Genomic DNA, 20,434 nt, shown 5'->3' on the forward strand with positions numbered 1-20,434 from the left:
AATCTCCGTGAAGTTTCTCAGAGTTCCGCTCGGGTCAGTCCATTATTTCACATCCCATGGGGGGTGTTTCATCACTTTCATGACCATAATATGGATAATCATACACGAGCATTGACGGTAGATCAAAGAGGTATTTATCAACACGGAGGAGCATAGGACCTGTGTACGCACGGTTGATGAATCCCAATATTTCTGTGCGTGCACTGATTCTAAATTCTGTGCTTACGTGTGGAAATAGAACATCTTCTACGCCACGTTGATGAATGAGGGCCCTGGTATTCACCACATGTGGAGTAGCAACCATTTTGTGCAAAAAATCACAACCCCATTACACTCAACCCCGTTACGTTTGAATGTAACGTTTGAATGTAACAGGGTTGTGAGATTGTAACGGGGTTGTGATTTTTTTTTTTTTACTTTTTTAGCGTTTATCGCTTTTCTGGTCAAGCATGACCGACAGATGTAGGGTGAAACGGGAGAGAGAGCAGGGGAAGACATTCGGCAAATGACGGCGAGTCCGGGAATCGAACTCGGAGTCAACCAGATCCGTGACGCAGCACGGTATTCCGCGACGCAGCGTGGTACATGGTGTGCTACTGGAGCACCCCTCAGGGTTGTGATTTTAACACTGATTTTGAAGTTATACAATAATAGTTAAATTAATTATTGAGCTTTTTCAACATGCTTATGCCACATACATATTAATTGTAATGTGCATGTTGCTGTGTGTGTGCTCACACGTTACCCTAGACTCAACCCTGTTACAGCTACATGTTTATTAATTATTTCTTTAAGTTTATGATAAACAAATTCAACTTTTGAATAATTTTGTCTGAAACGTTTAGAGCAAACATAAGAATATCAATTTTAGTTCCAAATCTGAGGTCAAATCACATTTCTGATGAAAAAGCTTGCGGTCGCTGTCAAAAAAAGGCTAATTTCAGGGTTCAGAATAGCAAAAGTGTAGGATTTTACGTAATTTTTAGACGAGCAATTATAGAAATGGTGTGAAGGACATCTAATTATTATAGAAATGTTGACTTTAGCACAAATACATGTTTTAATCTTATTCAGAGAGCTTCCAGAGTGTCCATAACGGGGTTGAAGAATAATGGTGTCCATATCATACAATAATGACCAAAAATAATAGAGATTTCATGCCTGAGATGGGAAAATATATTTTTCTGGAAGTTAAATATGTCATTAATCTTGAGGGGTGTTCAGAAAAGTAATACCTCTTGGTAAAAAAAAAATATCCCAAAGTCCAAATCGGACTGGATTGGTAGAATGACTCATTTAAAAAAAATATTTAAATTGTATCTGAATCAGGAGATTATCTTCTCTCTGTCAAAATTGAAAGTGTATCTCTCAATTATCTAAGGCTGGCTGGCAATGGGCATATAACAAGGCATATATTATTCAAATTAGTTTTCTCTAACGAACGTATCTACAGTATTTCTATATTACATATAGTTTCTCTATCCAGTGCGCCGTCAGACAGATTCGGCCATCAGACAGATTCAACCGCCAAACGTGCGCTGCTTGCGCGTAATGGAGAGAGAGGCACTTGTGGAATTCCCCATCCCTGGATAAAAATCCGACTGACTGGTGGAAAGTCAATGCGGGGAGATTACCGAGGCTGGTAGAGCTGGCAAAGCTGGCATGCCAGTACCTCTGTATACCCGTGACATCGGTACCATCCAAACTTATGTTTTTGTGTAACGGTCCCAGACAGGACAATGTGAACAGTATCCTACCTCCTTCCAGTGGTCTCATGGCGCCATCTGGCGGGCACCGCCAGATGGTGCAGGTGACCATGTTGGTTTGGTTAAGTTATTGAATTAATTTCCACATGTTTGTTATCCTGGGCTTTTCCTTCCCTTGTTTAAATGTCGTCCTCCTGTCTGGTTGTTGGTTGTGATATTACTTTGGTTGTTGTTGTGTTATTGCTTTTGTGTCTAGTTGGTGTTGATTGTTTCTGTGTTTTAGACTGGCCTGCCAGGTGTTTTCAATTGTAATTAGTCTGTGTATATTAGTGTGTCCTGTTCTCACTTCCTTTGTGGCGTCATACCTCCGTTTCCCGTTCCTGTTTGTTCACTGCTGTCGTCTGCCTTGCCCTGCTGTTTGTTGAGTCTTAGTAAGTTTTATTAGTATTCCGTTTTGTTCATCTTTGTTTTTCGTGTTTGTATTTAGCGCCAGCTCGGCTGTGCCTTTTGCTTTTGTTTTGTATTTGTAATATATTCCTGCTTTGCTCCTGTGTTCTTATATTAAAAGACACACCACGTTTGAGAAGAGCAACCACCGTCTCCTTCCTCCTGTCATTCCGCAGTTTCGGTGCTCTCCTGTCAATCCGCATATTGGGTTCTACTTTTCCACCCGCCTCGTAACATTTTTGGACTGATTGTGACCAGGCTGCATGCACTCCGGTCTGACACCCCAGGACCATGTGAGTCAGTCTGAGACAGGCTATTTTTGTTTTATGTACAGTAGGCTATCTTGTTGCAAAATAATAATAATAATAATAATAATAATAATAATAATAATAATAATAATAATAATAATAAATAATAATAATAATAATAATAATAATAATAATAATAATAGAATAGAAAATACTCATGTTGTGGTGCAGTGGGCAAGGCGCTCACCACTAACGCAGGAGATGCTGGGTTCGAGCCCAGCTCTCGGCGTTGCTACAAGCTTGGCTGGTTGTTCATACTAACGCAATTGGCAGTGTTAGGGGTGGGAAAGCCGGTGGGTGGGGATTGGACGTTGTGGACAGCGACTCCTACAGGTCGGTTGGTGCGCCTGTACAGCAGAATCAGGAAGTAGCGGGGGCAACGTGAGCCTCCCACGCGTTAGTCCTCGCCACTGAGAGATCGCACTGTTCAGGTGAAAAGATGCGACAGCTGCCTCCTCGTGTACCAGAGGGGACACGTGATGCAAGGCTTGGTCCTCACTGCAGCCGACCAGTGGGAGGCATAGTCTAGCAACGTTCGAGACAGGGGAGGGAAGAATTGAAGGGAGAATTGGCGAGGCGAAATTGGGATGGGAGAAAAATTGAAAAAATAAGGAGAAAAAGTGGATCAAAAAAGAAAATACTCATGTTGCTTCGTTTGTGCAGTTGGTTGTTTTCAGCGTTTTATGAGTGTATCTATTATTTAGTTAGGCCTATTGGAAATCTTTTATTTTTTATTTTTGTTTATTTAAGTTAACACATTGACCGCGAGCAGCAGGGGGCGCTGATCCCCCTTCAGCGCCAGGTCTTTATTCAATGGATATAGTTTTAGACTGCGACATTTGCGAGTGCTTAAAATATATCTTATATTATAGCTATGGGTCTAATACATGTTTTATACAGTTTTGAATACGAGTATGGTTTGGGTTATTCTGAGTAATTCTAGGAAAAGACAAGAAAAAGGCATTTTAGTGTAATCCAGTCATCATGTTGTAATTTTTCGGCTGATTGATTATCTAATCATCCTGAACCCCCCCCCCCCCACCGTAGCCAACGGTAATAAGCACATACACACAGATAGCTTTGATCGCGGTAGAAATGAATATCAGATCAACGCAAGATTTTAGATATAGAGTCCTTAGCTTACCTCTTCCACCCGGAGCCTATTTTCTGAAAATCTGCCTAAAATATATACCTAGGTAAATGGAATATTGCTCCACTTCTACAAGGCCATTTGCATATTCTTGGTATCTAGGGACATCTACGGACCTCAGGGAATGTATTCACAGTGTCAGAAATATTGTGTCTATTACTAGGCTTGCTTAAATTGTGATGAAACAAAGGAGAATATGAATTATGATTTTTCTTTGCATCTTTGACAGTGAATAACACCATGCTAATAATGACCAAACATTAAAAACTGCCACTGATCTTGTTCAGTACCTTCTTGAGATCATGTGTACAAAAAATCGAAGGAAATTAATAAAGGGAAGATGATTAAACAGAAAGTTCTGTACTAGATACAGTACTGAATTATCCCATCCGGACCAATGCAATTTGATATATTATTATAGAATATAGAATAGGAGGCTTATAAATTACCTTATTATAGCCAATTCGCACATTTATATATATATATACATATATTATCTTTCAAATGCCTGAGTTCAATTTGGATTTACTATCACCAGGCGTGCATAAGAACAGATAATGAAATCTACTGTAATCTACTGTACTTTTTTATTTTCCCCACAGTGCAACCGTTTTGAAACTAATTTCAGATCTAATTGTTCCTACATGTTAACAATAGGGAAGAGAAACTTGAAAGCCTTTCAATATTTGTCAAAAACGTTACATACAACTGTTATATTAACAGTTATTGAAATAATTCATACAGAACTCTGAACCTTGAACCCCATAAAATCTTCCAGGAAGTGTAGTTTCAACGCAGAACGATATCTGTGGAACTCTGCTACAAAATGGCCAAAATAATACTACAATTCCCATGTAGCCAACCACTAACGTATTGATGATAATATACATTCTACATGCTGTTGTGACATGTTCATGATGTTAATACTTGAATATGTTTGAAATTAAAATTGCAACTTTTATACAACACACCAGATGTCAGTTGCGGTCCGCCGATGGACCGCACGGGGGGAACAGGTTAATATAAAACCGCGTTTAGAAATGTCTTTGTTTGTTAAATACATGCTTTTGATTTTTTTAAGTGGCGAGTGAAGTTTTTTTGTTGTTCACTAATTCCATATCAGTATTAGCACTGAATAAATTTTCACATGCACCTTTACACACCTCATCTGCCTGGCCACACCCCCATCCCCTCCTCTACATAAGCAGGGGTGTGGCCATACTAACAGCTCCTTCCTTGTTTTCACCACGGCAAGTGTCTGTATACACCACTTTGAGACTAGTGAAATGTTGAAGAGGAGCTACGATGAAGGAGCTGCGTTGACATTATATCTTTATTTTCTCTCACTATTTTAGAGGAAATACAGTGATAATGTCTTCGCCACCGGGGTGTTTAGAAGATGATGATCATTCTGACCTCCACCGGCATTTTCGTATTAGGGGCTCGCGTCGCTGGCCTAATTCCCACCTGCATTCCTCCAGCTCTGCAGTTGGACAGGTATTACCTCCGCTCTGCAGTTGGACTTTGCGTGAGAGGCACTCGGCTGTTGTGAGGGCTAGCTGCCTCTCCGGGTAGGTGATGGTTTTGATATGCGAGCGCCAGTTGTGTTGCTATGGGGCGAATGGCTACACGACTTACGAAAGCCGGCTCCAGGCATGTACCCGTTTTTGCTGCCTCTTAGCGGCGTGGAGATGGTTCTGGTTTGACGCCCACGCTACATGAGCTCCTCTTCGGGAGCTCTATTGCCTGGGACCGTATCCAAATCTGCGGTTCAAACCCCCGGATCTCTGGACAAACGGATACTCTCTGTCACCGTGCGAGGCCCCACCTTTCAAGATGAAAGTTACCCAGCGCGAGGGAAGTGGGTTTGGTGTTTCGTTATAAGAATTACTCCACGCTCAAGTCGGCTGCAGCCCATGAGGGAATTGTGCCGGCACCGCTGTGTCTGTTAATCACCGTTCTGAAGACTGTGTTGACTTCTTTTCCTCTTCTCTCTTCGGATGAGGAGAGGGACAGAAGGCGGCTGTCTGAAGTGTTGGCCTATATTGTGTTCTCTCGTTGTACAGTTTCGGTGATAGCTGCTTACCTTGCGTCCTAGCTGGGTTGAGCTATCTGTTAGCCAGTTAGCTGTTAGCTACGACGCTAGCTCTGCACGCTCGCTCGGCTGGGAACGTTAGCCTGATGCTACTAGTTAGCCTGGAGTTAGCTGTTAGCTTATGCTACACCGTTGAACATTAGCCGTGAGAATAGCAGGCCATAACACTCTGACTACGACGTCATCTTTGACAGAGGATGTAGTCGCCCCTGCACCATGATCGGCTGTTGGAGGGGGGCGTCTAAGCTTCTTTTGCCCCGCCAGCGAGGACCTTCGTCAACGTGGAGACCAGTGTTGCGGTCCTCTCAGCCTGCGTTCTTTGGTGCAGGTAAGAGTCCATTGGACACTTCCCCCCTATTCCTTCCTTCCCTTCTGAATGTTTTGTAATAACGATGTTTTTTCCAAAATGTATGTTGCTTCACTACATTTGGGGATGCGACATGTGTTGTGTGTGAATTGTGTGATCGAGGGGTGAGTCCCTCTCTCAGCTTGTGATGACAATAAACAGGTGGCCTGTTTCACATATTAACAGGGCTGTACCTGTTCAAACGAGTCGTATCAGGTGTAAGGTGGTGAGGGGTGGTTTTTTCCCCCGGTTTTCCCCTTTTTCGGGGGGGAAAATGCCGGGTCGGCCCGGGTGTTGCAGGGTTTGACGTTATGGAGATGTTAGTGGTTATGTTACTACGTGTTATTCCTCACTGTTGCTTGGTCCATGTAGTGTTGTAGCTTGCGCCGTGCTGAAGGAGCCTGGTCCTTCTCCATTCTTTTTCGCCCCTCTCTTCTCCTGCTTAGGCGGGGCTGGGAGGGGGCTGTTGAGGTGGTTCTTGTAGAACTCCTCTGGCATCCCTGTGTACGTCCCGGTCCGCCGGGCCCGGGTTCAAAATAGTTTTCGTCGACCTGTTGGCCTGGGTTAACCCCTTCTTGAAAACGTAAACACTTGTACTGCGGTATAGCCAGTGTATACCCGCAGTTGTGTTTTGGAGTTTTTTCTTGGGGGGTTATAGGAACAACCGGCTCATGTTAGAACCAAGGGGGTGGTTGGTTCCCTGGTGTGTTGGTAGCGGAGTCAACTCTCGGGGTAGGCCGGGTTTGGCCCTGTCTACCTGTGAGTGTGCCCCCGCACCTTTCATGACGTCTGCCAATCATGTCAGCCTTCTCTGCCTCTGCCCCTCTAGAGAGTTGAGTTTTTTTTGTGTGGAGGCTGCGACATGGTGCACAGCATGCCAGCATACGCCCCTTCCACCGGGGTGCTGTTTTCAGCAGACCCCTTTGGCGCCTGTCTAGTACACAGTGCTCCAGGCTCAGGTCGAGTGGCCTGTTGCCTGGATTGAGGGATCGACCTCTTTTCGGGGTTGTCTCCCCGGTGTGCTGCCTGGTCCCGCTGTGGGTGTAGCCTCTTGAGTGCTTCGGGGCAGCGTGCTGTAGGGGGGAAGGGCCTGCTCTTGGATGGGCCCTGTCCGAATACGCTGGCGATGTGGGGGGTGGTGTCACTAGTAACCGCCTGGTGGGGTCTCGATGCTGCGGCGTCGTTGGCCTCTCCAGGCCCCCTTTTCCGGGGGGGTCCAGTCCCTTCCTGGGTCTGGGTCCTCCTTCGCGCTCCGCTGCTACAGCCTTGCCACGGGATTGGGCTTTTGCTCTTGACCCCGTGATGTTAGGGGTTGTAACAGGGGTTTTGTTCCTTTCCGTTCGTTCCCTAGTGGCATGTGGGTTGCGCGTTTGTGTAGTCGTGGGTAAGTCCCACGGTCTGCTCACCCTGTGCATTTGAGTTGCTAATCTCCTCTCCATTAGGGGGGTCTGGGGGCTCGGGTCCTCCCCGGGTCTGATGGTTGTGGGGGACCTCAGCGGGTACATTTGTCGAGCTCCCGCTCTGCTTAGCTCCTGTATTACAGTATGACGCAGAGCGGAGCTACACGATATATAACGTATGGTTATGTCTATAACCATAGTTATGAGTGTAGTGACGCTCTGCGTCGGACTCACTGAGGACCCCGTGGTCTTGCCTTTGTGGTGAAAGACTTGGGAAGGAGCTGTTAGTATGGCCACACCCCTGCTTATGTAGAGGAGCGGATGGGGGTGTGGCCAGGCAGATGAGGTGTGTAAAGGTGCATGTGAAAATGTATTCAGTGCTAATACTGATATGGAAGAGTATTACAGTATGACGCAGAGCGTCACTACACTCATATAACTATGGTTATAGACATAACCGTATGGTAAGCCTGCATCGTTAGTGAAAGCTAATTAATCTGTCCATGCTGAATGAAACCCTCTATTTTCCTATTTTTTTTAAATAGCCATTATGTATTCCCATATTATTAATATTGTTGTTCAAAATTACAGGGAGCCACTGCAGAGGTGCAGAAGAGCTGCATGCGGCTCCAGAGCCACGGGTTGCCGACCCCTGCTCTAGAGACGATACGTTTAACATGGCAACACGGATCCACTGAAACGGATATTTAAAAAATCTTCACTTTAAAATGTGTTTTAGAAAATCTCTAAAATGCTGTTTACGTGTGGATGAAAGGCCCAAACGTTGAGGAAAATGTGCATCCATACTCGTGTTCCTTGTCAGTACAGGACACTGTGCAAATAAACCACCTGCCGATCAGCGGCTTCGATGTATATATTTTAATTTAAAAAAATGCATTCATCTTACCCCTTTCACTGCCACACGACAGAAGGTTAACCCTTTACTATCACACAACCGACGGCGATGCTCCATCATTAGCATCATTAGCTCCGCAACCTTCTAACCTTCTGTATTGTCACAGTGAAAGGGTTAACCGGCTGTCGTGTGGCAGTGAAAGGGTTAAAGCTGCTGGTGCCTCTGGGAGTCTGTATCCTTTGTTGCACCTGCATGCACAAATTATGCAGAGCTCACTCTAGTTCTGCTGGGCAGGTAAACTCATGCTTGCTCATTTCTCCGAAGTTCCCTACTGCAGCTTTAATTCATTCATATACAAATTACATTGTTTCTCAGTATGGTTTAGTGTGTTTGTGGAATGGACGCCAGCAGACTGAGGCTGTATCCTGCTGTTTGTTGTCAACCCACAGTCCAGCACAGTCACACCATGCAGTGCATGGTTATCAATGTACCATTGGACCACTTTTCTTGATGTCCAGCCTTGTGTAATTAAAGGGATTTTCTACTGCAGATACACAGTGTACTGTGCCATTCAGAGCTCCATAAGCTTTGTCCTGGTATATATCAGTCATCTGGATGATAATATTCCAGCGGTTTGAACGACCTCTAAGCAATGCCCCACTGTATCAGGCTGGATAATAGTAACTGTCCCGAGCTTCTTCATTTGTATCCTATTGATAATCACACACGCACGCACGCACACACACACACAAACAAAGTTTCCTTCCTTGTGGGCATTTAAAATTTTAATAAATTATTTAAATTATTATTTAAAAAAATGTTTACTCGTGTTTAATTTTCTGTGAATATTGCTTGTAATATGTAGCCTACTGTTTACATTTTGTACAATCGTCGTTTCTGTAAATGAGGGAAACCTCAGAAGCTTACGATTTTAAATAAAGGTTGAAATGAAAAATGAACATTTGGTCCCCAGGAGTATGGGAAAAGAAGAACTCACACACAAACCCCTCCCTGGTTCCGTGGGCTTCAGAATGCATGACGACGGCCCTTATCTCAGCAGGTGAGTGCATTCACAAGATATATGCTCGCTCTTTACACGACCCCTGGGTGCACTGTGCCTCAACTCCAGGACTCAACTTGGCCTTTTGCATCGACGCAGAGCGCAGTCACGTACGCGCGTCGTGGGAACAGCGCAATGAATCAGGAGGAAAACAATAAGTGCTCCGAGGTCGTTTCGGTCTTTTCAATCATCACTGGGTGAAAATCCCCAATGTGGGAATTCTCTCACTATCATGCTTCTGACAGTTCCCAGATATATATAAAAAAAAAATATATATATATATTTTTTATATATAGCAAGGAGTAGGTGGGAGGACTGTGTGTGTGGGTGTACTGTATGTGTGTCTACTGTATGTGTGTTCCTGTGCATGTCTGTTTGTGTCTGTCTACTGTATGTCTACTGTATGTGTGTTCCTGTGTTATGGCTGTGTGTGTCTATCTACTGTATGTCTACTGTCTACTGTATGGTGTGTTCCTGTGCACGTCTGTTTGTGTCTATCAACTGTATGTCTACAGTACGTACATGCAGGTGTGTGCTTGTGCTTTTATGCATGTGTGAACACATGTGTGTTTGCATGCCTGTGCATGTCTGTCTAATATTTATATTTGTATATATATAGATTCTTTTACTTGTTTCAAGCATATTATTTGTTTAAAACTAGTGTTTACTTCTTCTTTTTGTCAAACCATTTTTGCAGCGTGGACCGGGATACCAGGAAATCGATTTTCTGTTTACTGCAGAGTGGTAGACCCATGTCACTGACCTATTACTTTAGGCGCTGTAATTGATTTGCTAGTGGATCCCTGAAAATGTATCTTGTTTTGGTGTGAGATGGAGCGACGGAGAGACCCATGTCACTGACTGAATACTCTATATTACTGATTGCTATGGGAATATAGAGCTGTTTTACACCTATTTTAACAAATAAATACCACTTACAGCACCTTTAAAAAAGGACCATCATATTGTCTTTCTTTTCTTTTACCAGCATACATTAGGGGAAGACGTGCAGCTCCGCCACCTCCCTCACAACCGCCTCTGTCTCTCTCTGTATTACCATCGACCTCGCCTCGCCTTGTACTGTGGAACGGGGAAATACAGGCTTTTTAATGCAGATTAAAGATTCAGACGTCGTGTCTCTTTCCTGAGAGCGATGTAACATTGCTCGCTAGCGGGGGGGAGATAACCTGTGCGCTGGGCGATGTAGGGCTTGTGCGGTGGTGTGGGGGACTCGTGCGGTGGTGTGGGGGGCTTGTGCGGTGGTGTGGGGGGCTTGTGCGGTGGTGTGGGGGGACTTGTGCGGTGGTGTGGGGGGCTTGTGCGGTGGTGTGGGGGGCTTGTGCGGTGGTGTGGGGGGCTTGTGTGAGAATACAAGACAGGTGATGCCTGCACCACTCAGAGAGAGAGAGATTTAGAAAAAGAGAAAAGTTTGCGTGTGTGTGAGAGAGTGCATGTGTGTGAGTGTTTTTGTGTGTGACAGAAAGAGAGTCTGTGTTTGTATATATGTGACCCCGACCAGTGCTATAGCCTACATGTCTATTTTTTCATTTTCCAGATTTTTCCAGATTGTGAAAGTACAGAATGTAAGCTTTCAAATGATGTGTCATACTTTGAAATCTGAGAATGTTATTATTGTGATGTGCTAATTTTAAATCTTGTAGCAGTCTTTTTTCCCCAGAGACCTAAGCAGAGAAAACAGCTCTTAAAGATTTGACACCTTTTGCCAGGATTCTGCTGGGCGTAAACAATACCTCCCAGCCACACCTCTCCCCTGAATAGTATTAACATAATTAAGTGCTGTGACAGCCATGCTGACAGATCAGATACAAAATCAAACATTTTCTATTGTAGTAGTAATATAACTACTAGTCTGAATAATGTATATTTCAGTTATTGAATTGAAAACCTTTATTTATGTATTCCAATATCTGTTTTATTGATTAATGATATATTTTGAAAGAATGCAGGTTATAGCTGTATAAAACAAATGTCTGTCCCATTGTACCAATCAATGGGATATATTGCATGTTGGCTATAATGATTTTATAAAAAAGAGAGATTAAATGCATGGCCATATATTTATACATTCATGTGACATCACAGCATATTCTTTGTATAGCCCAGTGTTTCCTGAAAACAGATATGTACAGTGTTCAGGTTATACATCTATCATTACACAATTACAACCAAAATAGGAAGAAATTATGTTGACCGCAGGGAATTGTAATGCATAGTTGGTAGAACTGGCCAGCGGAGTGATAGACACAAGCCTCATTATTATCATTATCATTATCATTGTTCCAACCTTTCATGTGACAACTGGATGAAAATCAGCAGACAATATCAAATCAATTCAAGAGGTTTATTAGTCACATACATACCAGGGCATACAGTGAAATGCGGGTGGTCATGCCCGCATCGATTGTGCAATAATACTAATAATAAAATACATAAACAGGTAATAAGAAGGCATAAGATGTGCATGATAAAAATAGACATGCTAATACAGTTTCAACTCTGTCATTATGCTATACTACAATAATCTAAACTATACAAGAACCACATCGGTTCTTTCCTTTAAAGTGACCTTTCCATTTAGTTTAAAGTGACATTTTTTTTTATTCATTGCATATCATACCAGGGCATACAGTGAAATGCGGGTGGTCATGCCCGCATCGATTGTGCAATAATACTAATAATAAAATACATAAACAGGTAATAAGAAGGCATAAGATGTGCATGATAAAAATAGACATGCTAATACAGTTTCAACTCTGTCATTATGCTATACTACAATAATCTAAACTATACAAGAACCACATCGGTTCTTTCCTTTAAAGTGACCTTTCCATTTAGTTTAAAGTGACATTTTTTTTTATTCATTGCATATCATACCAGGGCATACAGTGAAATGCGGGTGGTCATGCCCGCATCGATTGTGCAATAATACTAATAATAAAATACATAAACAGGTAATAAGAAGGCATAAGATGTGCATGATAAAAATAGACATGCTGTCATTATGCTATACTACAATAATCTAAACTATACAAGAACCACATCGGTTCTTTCCTTTAAAGTGACCTTTCCATTTAGTTTAAAGTGAATTTTTTTTTTATTCATTTACATTTACATTTACATTTAGTCATTTAGCTGACGCTTTTATCCAAAGCGACTTACAAGTTCTGTACGACAAGCCATCAGGAAGAGCACAACTCTATCAGCTGAGTAACAATGTTCATCAAAGTGTTGAGTGCTACAGTGTAGGTTAGTTTATTAGGACAAGTGCATGACAGTATGGTTAGTTAGGGTTAGATTTTTTTTTTTTTTTTTTTTTTTTTTTAATTCAGATAATGGTTGAAGAAGTGAGTCTTTAGTCGACGGCGAAAGATTGGACGTGTTTCGGCTGTCCTAACTGGGGTGGGTAGTTCATTCCACCATTGTGGGGCAAGGACTGAGAATAGGCGACTTCTCTTTGATGACCCTCCCGGAGCTTGGATAGGAGTAGGTCTGAGGCGGCCAGAAGATGCAGAGCGTAGGGGTCTTGAGGGTGTGTAGTTAGAGACCATTGACCGGAGGTAGGCGGGAGCAGTTCCCTTTGCCGCACGGTATGCTAGGTCAAGGGCCTTGAAGCGGATTCGTGCAGCAATGGGGAGCCAGTGCAGGTCCCTAAGAAGTGGGGTGACATGGGCCGACTTCGGTAGGTTTGAGATCAGGCGGGCCGCTGCGTTCTGAATGAGTTGAAGAGGCTTAGTGGCAGTGGCCGGGAGGCCAGCGAGCAGTGCGTTGCAGTAGTCGAGGCGGGAGATGACTGTTGATTGGACGAGGAGTTGGGTGGCTTCTTTTGTCAGGAAGGGGCGTATCCTTCTGACATTGCTCAGGAGGAATCGGCAGGTTCTGGTTGTCGCTGCGATGTGAGCAGAGAAGTTCAACTGGTCGTCGAGGACAACACCAAGGTTCTTGGCGGTCGGGGACGCGGTCACAGCTGCATTCTCGACTGTGATGGAAAGGTCGGTCAGGGGGGAGGATTTGGCCGGCAGGTGGAGCAATTCTGTTTTGCTTAGGTTCAGTTTGAGGTGGTTGGTCGTCATCCAGGCGGAGATGTCGGACAGACAGGCCGAGATCCGCTCAGAGACGTGGATATCTGAGGGAGGGAAGGAGAGGAAGAGTTGAGTATCGTCGGCATAACAGTGGTAGGAGAAGCCATGAGACGTGATAATGTTACCCAGTGATTTAGTGTAGAGGGAGAAGAGAAGGGGTCCTAAAACCGAGCCCTGGGGGACACCCGTCCGCAGGGGGCGGGTGGCCGACAGGGTCCCTCTCCATGACACTTGGTAGGAGCGGTCATTGAGGTATGATGACAACCATGTCAGCGCAGAGCCAGCCACTCCCATTCCTGCGAGGGCCGCGAGGAGGATCTGGTGGTTGACTGTGTCGAAGGCTGCAGATAGATCTAGGAGAATCAGGACAGAGGAGAGGCCTTTCGCTTTTGCTAAGTGAAGTGCCTCTGTGACCGCAATGAGGGCTGTCTCTGTGGAGTGACCAGTCCTGAAGCCTGACTGATTAGGGTCTAGGAGGTCATTCTGTAAGAGATAAGCAGTAAGTTGGTTGGATACAGCACGTTCAAGTGTTTTAGAAAGGAAGGAGAGAAGAGAGACAGGACGGTAGTTGCCTATGACGGTAGGGTTCAGGGATGGTTTTTTTATGAGGGGCGTGACTCTGGCTTGTTTTAGGGAGGTGGGGACCACCCCCGAGTTGAGTGAGGAGTTGATGGTTGCAGTTAGGAATGGGAGGATGTCTGGTGCTATGGACTGGAGGAGTGGGGAAGGTAGCCGGTCCAGCTGGCATGTAGTCGGACGGTTCGACGTTACCAGTGTCAGGGTCTCGGCTTCTGTAATGGGAGAGAAAGATGACAGAGTGAAGGATGAGGTTCTCGATTCAGCATTTGGAATGGGTGGGGGTTGGGAGAAGGAGCTGCGGATGTTCTCCACTTTTTCCTCAAAGAAGATCGCAAAGTCTTCGGCAGAGAAAGATGAGGGAGGGGGGGGTGGGGGGGGAGTGAGGAGGGAGGACATGGTAGCATGCAGTTTGCGAAGATTCTTGGCAGAGGCCTCGATCCTATGGTGAAAGAAAGAAGCTTTGGCATTAGTAATGGTTTTGGGCATACAGTGAAATGCGGTTGGCCATGCCCGCTACGATTGTGCAATAAAACAATAGTAATAAAAATATAATGTACATGTATGATGTACCGGCAGTGATGCCACAGATTACTTGTAAAAGTAATCCGATTACTGATTACTGATTACTCCTTTAAAAAGTAATCTTAGTTACTTTACTGATTACTTGATTATCAGAGTAACTTAGTTACTTTGAAAGTAACTAGGTTACGAAGTCGTCGTCCCTGCTGCTGCCACAACATAAGAATGACAAAAAAAATTTAGTAAAATGTACTCAGTTTGAGTAAAATGTACTAATAGGGCAGGTAGGCCTATCTTGCTATCTATAGATCTATAGATTTCACAAAAGATAAATGGTCAATAACACCACATGTAGGCTGATATGTAGCCTACCTTTGAGGCCTGCCCCATTCAGATATGGTTCTACGTTATTATTATTTATTATTGTGTGAATGAATGAATGAATGAATGAATGAATGAAAACTTTATTTAACAGATTGCAGAATGGGTACAATACAGTACGGCTCAATACACACAATTGTTAAGGGGATGCAGACCAGAGAAAGACGTTTGTCTTGTTTCCATCAGGGTCCCCCATTTTCAATTCATATAGACATTTATGACATACACAACATACATGACATTTATGGCATAGGGACATATAGGTATTTAGTACTGATACATTTGTGACATAAGCGGTATTCAAATATACAGTACTGTTACCCCTAGATCATGACAGAGTATATACATATGATGGGGAGGGGACTGTACATTAGGAGGGGGTGGGTGGGTGGGAGGGAAATATATACGGCGGGGAGGGAATATATACTGCAGTGTTGTCAGTGTGCTACTGACAACCTACATACTGCAGTATGGTGTAATGTTCCATGTTCATGAATTATAGTGCAATGCAAAAGATGTTTAACTCAAAGGTGGAACATACTGTTTGGCTGGTGGTGCAGCTCCGAGTCCTGTAGAAGTCGACGGTCGTGCTGTGCTGTATATTCCATATGCGGTAGACAGTATTTTGTTTCCTCCGCAAAGTGAATGTTTTTTTCACCCGGCTTAACAAACGTTAAGTAGACTAGTGAACTTCCAGTGCAAGAAAGCGTTACGAATACGAGCGCGAGCTTCTCCCTGCTAGCGCGCAGTTTAGGTCAGCCTGAAAATAACAATAACAGCCGCGCCCACCAGCATGGCTCAACACGCCAGGTTGCGTGCTGTGACGTCACTCCCCAATACAAGGAAAAGCTTTCCAAACATATATTTGACTGTCGAAAACGAAAGAAAATACTGCATTCCGCCTGCATTATGATGAGATAGTAACGAAATAGTAACGCTGCAGCCACTTGGACAAGTAACTGCAATCAGATTACTGGCTTGTAAAGATTAACGCGTTAGATTACTATTTTCGGGGAAAAGTAATCAGATTACAATAACGCGTTACTTAGTAACGCGTTAGTGGCATCACTGTGTACCGGTACAACAATACAATTCTTCTATGTCCCTATGCTATACTAGTACTACTATACTATCAAGTCAAGTCAAGAATGCAATAATAAGATTCCAATAGGATGAGAATGCGACATTGTGCAATAATACAAGTAATAAGAACAAGTAATAAGCTTTACTCTACAAGAACCACTCCTGTTCTTGTTTAATTTTTTTAAAGTGACCTTACATTGTGAGCGTGTGCAGCATGAGTGTGTGTGTGTGTTCATGTTAAAGTGACTGCTAGTACAGTGTGTGTGTGTGTGTGTGTGTGCTCTACATCCATGTGTCTAACATCGTACAGTCTTCTTGTTCTGAGGTGCTCTAGATGTTGGGAGTGGGCATGTAATGTCTTTTGCGTCATCAGAACAGTATTGTCTTATCTCCTTATAAAGATATTCCTGTCGGTCATTGTCTAGACCAGGTGGGGTGAGGACAGGAAAACCAGAGATGGTTGGGTAGCGTTTTGGGTCTTTCAACAGCTGAAACGTGAATGGCTCTGTATCGTCACAGTGTAATTTCGCCGTCACCATGCCAGGACTGTTGGCATCGAAGCTGAAGTGCTGGTATTTCTTTATTTGTGGGAATCTTTTGAAGAAGCCTCCGAGATGTTGCTGCCAGTCGTGGCTTGGAACATAAACTGTGCCATCTTCGCGACCGACAAGTTGGGGGATATTGACTCCTTTCACTGCAGAGCTTTTCCTGACGATGTCTGCGATGCCTGCCAGGGTGTCGACCGCAGTCTTCCTGTAAACCTGCTTTATCAAACCAAAGCACCAGTCGGGGCCAAATTTAGTGTGGCCTGCAATTAGGAAGTGGAGAGCAAGCTGCAGGTGAAGTTTGTGAATAGTACGCCACGCAAAATACCACAAGACATAATTGTTTTTATTTTGCCCGGAGCAATTGTCGCAGTGCAGGTCCACTGATTTTTCTCCAACTCCATAGTTGGTGAAGAAATGATCCACATAGCTGATAACGGCATTGCTGCCTTTACCAGTTGACATCCCTTCATCAATTAGGTAATTCACTTGCTTCGTCAGCCCTTCACAGTGGACACCGAACAGGCCACATTTGCGCGGTGTTTGAAAAAAGATGGGACCCACTTGAAAAGGGTGAGATGGAAAATGAACCTGCAGGACAGAGAAAGAAGAAAAAGAAAAAAGGACATTGAAATAAGGGACATTGAAATAAGGGAACAGGGGAGGAAATTAGGCCACTTTACTAGCCAAATGCAAGTATTTTTTATGTTTGGCGAGTGATTCATGAAAAAATACTGCTAAAACTATAAGGAACTATTTTTACATAAAAAATTCTCCTCTCTTTTCCTATTCTCTCCTCTCTTCTCCTATTTTCTCTCTCCTCTCTCCTCCCACTCTCATCTTATCTAAATACACTCCAAATACAACTCAAACGTTCCTGTAAGTTTTCCTTTAACAACAAAAAGCAACATTATATTGGATATTCACCTGCTGTGCGTAATCAAAGCTGTAGTGCATCGTGATATCTCTGCTTGCAGGTGGGGAGGGGCCTAGCGACAGATCCATGTTCTCGGCGCATGTGCGCTTTGTGGCGGCAGTCATCTCCTGCAACAGCTCGCGTTCTCTGTCAACAAGGGCCAGATGTTTTAACTGCACCTGGATGAAAGCATGAATGAAAGAAAACGTTATTTAACAGATTGCAGAATGGGTACAACACAGTACGGCTCAATACACACACACACACACACGGCTAATGAGGTGGCAGTGCTCAGTTATCCTCAGGTTATCCTAATGTCATGTGTGTTGAAGCTAGGGCTGGGCGATATGGCCTAAATATGATATCACGATATTTTCTGACCTTTCTGCGATACACGATACACATCACGATGTTTTTCTTTTTTTCCCCAAACAATTCATTATGAGGCTTACCAAGACAGTATTCGAGTTTGCAAGCTAACATTAAAGACAAAATAAAATACCCATGCATTTAGCATTTTTATATTATATATTAGATTTAGATTATTGGATTATTAGATTATATATTGCATATATTTAGCAATGAGATATTATATGATTTAGATATGAAATATGATTAATTGAAAATGGGGGACCCTGATGTAAACAAGACGAAAGTCTTTCTCTGGTCTGCATCCCCTTAACAATTGTATGTATTGAGCTGTACTGTACCCATTCTGCAATATGTTAATAAAGTTTTAAATCAATCAATCAATCAATAGCATTTTAGCATTTTTATGAAACTACTGTATATTTGTATGTCTCTAAATGTTTTGATGAATTGAAAATGGAGGACCCTTATGTAAAAAAGGCGAAAGTCTTTTTCTGGTCTTCATCCTCCAGTCCACTGTTGTTGTATTGAGCTGTACTGTATTGTACCCATTCTATGTCGTCATCGGACGTTGCTATGTTTGGGTAAATACTGTAAACAAGCCACTATGGACGGGGGTACAGGGGAATAGATGGTGGTAAAAAACAGTCTGTAGTGTAGTAGTGAAAGTAGACTGTACACACCTGGAGTTTCTCCACCTGCAACTTCTCTGGCCTTCCCGCGGCTTGCTGTAATTGGTTATTGTTGGAGTAGCATTGAGAACACAGATCTGTCCTGGGTTTTGTGATCATTATCTGCGGAAGGAGTGCTTTCCACAACCGAAGGAAGGATCTCTGACCAACAACACGAAATCCTGAAAAGACAAGTGTTTTTGTTAGATTGGTAGAATAAGAAAAAGTGGGAACCATGTGTGTGTGTGAGAGAGAAAGAAAGGGGTGGTTTTATGACATACCTTCTATACCGCTGTAAAGGCGCCACAGGGCAGCTTTGGTCAGATTGGTTGGCAGTAACTTTGCAGTGAAATCCTTGTGACCAGCATGACGGCCAGGCAACACAATCGCATGGAGGACAGCAAAGTTGATCAGAAATTTCACAACCCTTTTTACGTCAAAAAGAGACAAAAAACGCTTGTGATTTCTCGGCTGTTTCTTCCTCTCCCGCGGTGTGAGGCCATCTGTCTTGTAGTGTTTGAAAAGGCTTTTGAGAAGCGCATCGCTGATCCTAAACAAAAATGTTAACAATAGGGAAGAGAATTAATGAATGAAATACACACATTGTACACACTGTATCTGTATGTCATATATTATGTTATGATGAATTGAAAATGGGGGACCCTGATGTAAACAAGATGGAAGTCTTTCTCTGGTCTGCATCCCCTTAACAATTGTATGTATTGAGCTGTACTGTACTGTACCCATTCTGCAATCTGTTAATAAACTTTTCAATCAATCAATCAATCACTCTTGTTTACATTCAGGTGTAGTTTTTAAGAATCCCTATCCTAGCGATGTGCATTACAAAATGGCCGCACAAAAACTACACTACCCAGAATATCCAAAATGGACGCCCTCGCAGGGTAGAATAGGATTCGACGACTATATCTAGACTTTAACACCTATTTAAACCTATTTAAACCTATTGCTAAACATACATATACGTCCAATACAATACATCTACGTCCAATACAATATACAAGCATAAAAACACTTACCCATAAATGAAACAGAACATTGGACGACAGACGACAACGTCGTGGAATCTGTACGTTGTCCTTGAAGCCAGGCGTATAGCGTTGACTTTCTTTGTACTTTGCGTCATCTCTGAAACATTTTGGCATGTTCCAATAATGGACAACAGACACATGTCCCTTTCTCTTGGTGTCAACGACGCGGTGTCCAATCGGTTTTGGTAAATTAGCTCAACCGACAGTTTTTTTGAACAAGACAGGGCAGATCGTTCTGAATTTTCCTTTCGGCGCGCCTGGCACTTGCAGTGGAAAGAGTTTATCTTTCCGAGTTCCTCTTCTATTTCGCCCTCCACCGTTAAACCAGACATCTTTTCAACTGATCGCATGGTCGATTCAGCTGAAAAGCCCAATGCTACAGTTTCAACGCAAAGGTCTCCGTCTTCCTCTGTTTCACCATCGTCGGCAGGTTCGATTGGATCTGGGACAATTTCATCTGCGTCTTCATCTGCGTCTTCGGTCTCTTCATCGTCGGATAAAGGAGCTGGTGGCGGCTCACCTTCAGTGATGACCATGTAGTCCGTGATGTGGTCACTCATCGTCGCCGAGGAGTCTATACTCATTCCATCTCTTCCTCTATTAAGAGCAGCTGATAATTTTTGTGCGGCCATGTCGATGTTATCTAAGCAGCAAAAAAGTGTTCTCTGCTACAGGTGCTGTGAATATAAACACCACACCGTGTGGGGGCATACCTCACATCAACAGCAGCCTTTCACATGCAAAAATAGGACAGCCCGAGGGAACTGCCCCCACAGCTTCGTGAGAGACGATCAGAGTATGTCTCAAGGAGCCATTTTTAAACACAATTTAAACACAATTAGAGTTATTAT

At 43.4% G+C, this 20,434-nt stretch overlaps 1 long non-coding RNA gene across 1 annotated transcript; it reads right to left on the reverse strand.

Moving 5' to 3' along the window:
- Nucleotides 1-18,475: 18,475 nt before the first annotated feature.
- On the reverse strand, nt 18,476-19,589 carry LOC311228641. The gene is made up of 3 exons (XR_014619677.1): nt 19,572-19,589; nt 18,813-19,081; nt 18,476-18,713 (listed from the first exon to the last, which is right to left on the reverse strand). It is a non-coding gene; the product is annotated as an uncharacterized lncRNA (long non-coding RNA).
- Between the last annotated feature and the right edge of the window lie 845 nt (nt 19,590-20,434).

This window comes from Notolepis coatsorum, assembly GCF_963971535.1.
Source record: "Notolepis coatsorum genome assembly, chromosome: 1".
In the NCBI taxonomy this organism is placed as follows: Eukaryota; Metazoa; Chordata; class Actinopteri; order Aulopiformes; family Paralepididae; genus Notolepis; species Notolepis coatsorum.